The sequence below is a fragment of the Panthera onca genome, chromosome C2, assembly GCF_046562875.1.
Source record: "Panthera onca isolate mPanOnc1 chromosome C2, mPanOnc1 haplotype 2, whole genome shotgun sequence".
In the NCBI taxonomy this organism is placed as follows: Eukaryota; Metazoa; Chordata; class Mammalia; order Carnivora; family Felidae; genus Panthera; species Panthera onca.
This window is the reverse complement of record NC_138347.1, coordinates 96,137,078-96,140,190: the sequence shown is the minus strand read 5'-3', so window position 1 is coordinate 96,140,190 and position 3,113 is coordinate 96,137,078. Positions and strand designations below refer to the sequence as shown.

The 3,113-nt window shown below is 45.1% G+C and overlaps 1 pseudogene; it reads right to left on the bottom strand.

Moving 5' to 3' along the window:
* Positions 1-1,228: 1,228 nt before the first annotated feature.
* LOC132683365 (large ribosomal subunit protein uL11 pseudogene) lies at positions 1,229-1,752 on the bottom strand (annotated as a pseudogene).
* Positions 1,753-3,113: the final 1,361 nt, after the last annotated feature.

Sequence of the window (3,113 nt, the reverse complement as noted above, 5' to 3'; positions counted from 1 at the left end):
TGCAGAGAGGACACTGCCAAAGCAGCGAGGAGGAAGGCTGAAAGCAAAGACTTAGCCCAGTGGTGGCCTCCAACCAGTCCAGTCATCTCAGTCTTGACATCAGGTCTTCCTCAGGTCATAACTGCACTCCAGAATCCAGAAATGCTATGTCTTCTAGGAAGTCCAGCACTGGGATGAATATCTGAATGCCAAGCCACATCAAACATCTTTGTGTTGTGTCTGACCTCCTCATAGCCCACAGCTGCCCTGGTCATTGCTGCGACAAACAGGCATGTGCAGGCCTAACCTGACATCACTGCCTTGGCTGGACCCAAGGGCTGTTCTCTGCTCTGGAGCCCCTCTGCTGCCATCTTTAAAGATGCTAGAGGGGGCGCCTGGGTGGCTCAGTCGGTTAAGCGTCCAGCGTCGGCTCAGGTCATGATCTCACGGTTTGTGGGTTCGAGCCTTGTGTCGGGCTCTGTGCTGACAGCTCAGAGCCTGGAGCCTGCTTCGGATTCTGTGTCTCCCTCTCTCTCTCTGCCTCTTTCTCACTCACGCTCTGTCTCTCTCTCTCAAGAATAAATAAACATTAAAAAAAAAAACTAAAAAAAAAAAAAGATGCTGGAGGAAGCTGCCCAGACATTCTTCTATGGGTGCAAGCCTGGAAATGCCAGAGAGTTAGCACCCCTGGAGTTTCCAACTTCAGCCAAGAGGGAACTTGGAGTGGGCATGCAGCCCATATATGCTTCCCTCTTCTGTCTCTGGGACTGACAATTCTGAAGGTGTTTTACACATTTCCTCAGGGGGTCCCCAGAGGAAGTCAACCACCATTGCCCTCTTTATCTGGACTGGCTCTTCCTCCCTCTCTTTCATCTTCCAGGTCCCAAAATAAGTAAATCCTCATGTCCAAGTAAGGACATGTCATCCCCAAAGCAAACTCTTTAAACTTGTTTACATACTTCTTCATTAAAGTATTTGCCCCTTTGCTTCAGGGTTAATTATTGAGATTTAAAAAAAAAAAAAAAAGAAAAATTGATTGCACCTTGCTCTTATAATTTAATAAGCTATTTTGGAAATCTTTTCACATTAGTACATATATATCTAATTTTTAAAATAGTATCCATTTAAGGAATATCATAATTTATACAATCAGTTCTCTATTCACTCTTACGATATACTTCAACGAATATCTTTCTTATTGCTGTTATTGTCATATGATCCTTTACTGAAATATTTCCCTTTGTAGTTCTTAACTAGTGGGGCATTCCCCTCTACCACTGTTGATATTATCTGTGATGTTGAGGGTGGTGGCCATCAAAATTGCAGGCAATGGATTGGGACGTCCCCAGGATCTCTTCCATGGTTCCAGAGAGATCTCTGGTTAAAGATCAGTGCCACATATGTTGGGCAATGTTGACAGTCTCATCAAAAGTGATATTTCCACTGTGCTTAATGTTTTTCTACTTCTTTCTGTCTCTTGGTGGTTCCTTGAGGGCTTTGATAATCAGGGCAGAGGCAGAAGATAACACTTCAATCTGGGCCTGTGTGTCCTGAATGGCCAGAAGGGTCTGTAATCCTCAGGCCCTTCCAATCACTGGTTGCCTTGATGATGTCATCACCAAACTTTTTAGGAGACAGACCCAGGGGGCCGGTCTTGGGGGCCAGGGCAGACAAGGCACCAGCTTCCCCACAGATGCACCTCAGATACATGACTTTGATCTCACTGAGGTTGACCTTAGGTGGCACAGTGGGGGTGGCTGCTGTTGGAGGAACCCAGAATCAGGACAGCTGGAGACAGCTGAACCTTCACCTCCTCCTCTGAGCTGAAAGCCAAAAGCCCAATGGACATCTCTATGTGTGTATGTGTCCTCTTTTCCCAAACCGCCCTTAATCTTCATTTTAATGTGGTTTCTCCTGAGCAAAATATTGGGAGAAATATCCTAGCCTGTACTTTATGAGGATAGGCCAGGATGGATAGGCTTCAGGCAGTCTATCTAAAGCTGAAGTAGTAGGGAGTTTTGCAGGACATACTAATGTGCTTTTATACTTGTAAGAGTTTAGCCAAATGAGATGCTAGAACCATCTGCACAAGAGACTACCCTCACTTCCGACACTAGTTACAAGTTCAGGGTTACCTAAAACTACCCCTAGGTTTGATAATTTGCTAGAAGAATTCACAGAATTCATTGAAAGCTCTTATGCTATGGTTATGCTGTAACACAGTGAAAGGATACAGACTGAAATTAGGCAAGGGACGAAGTACCCAGGGTAGAAATCAAGAAAGTAGAAAATGCTGAGCTTTTGTCCTCTCCCCCTGGACTCATGACACTGTCACTTCCTTGGCATTGATGTGAAACAATACACAGTGAGTATTGCCAACCAAGGAAGTTTACCCAAGCATTGGTGTCCAGAGTCTTTATTAGGGCCCCATCCAGTGGGTGATCTCAAGTTTGAGCCCCTCGGGAGTTCAACTTATATCACACGGCTCAAATTCCCCAACCTGTATCACACTGTGACTCTCTTGCTCAGGCCCCCAAGCAAACAAAGACACTCCTATCAGGAGGCTGAGGACAAAGGCTGACCTCTTTTTGGAGTAAAGGCTAGAGTCTTCACTACGCAGTACCAAAAACAGAATTGATTCCATTACACTTTTCTGGGAAACATCTAATTAATAATGTCCAGTTTCTTTCCTGAGAATGTTTTTTAATCAAATAGGAACAACCATCAATTGACCCAATAACAAAAAATGTCCTTGGCTCAACATATGGCAAAGAGAAAATCATGCCAAGACCCTGGTCAAATGATCCCCCTAAATTCACTCTCTGCCCAAACTTGCCTCCAATGGCAAACAGCAAGCTGCATTGGGGCCACATATCTTCCCCGTGGTCTGGGATCTTTGTTTATTTTAAGGGAAATAAAATCCTTATGTTTTGGGGCATTTACACTTAATTCACTGAAACACTTCACAATGGAGGGGTGTCTGGTTGGCTCAGTCGGTTAAGCAGCTCAGGTCATGATCTCTTGGTTCGTGAATTTGAGCCCCGCCTTGGGCTCTGTGCTGACAGCTCAGAGCCTGGAGCCAGCTTTGATTCTCCGTCTTCCTCACTCTCTCTGCTCTTTCCCTGCTCATGCTC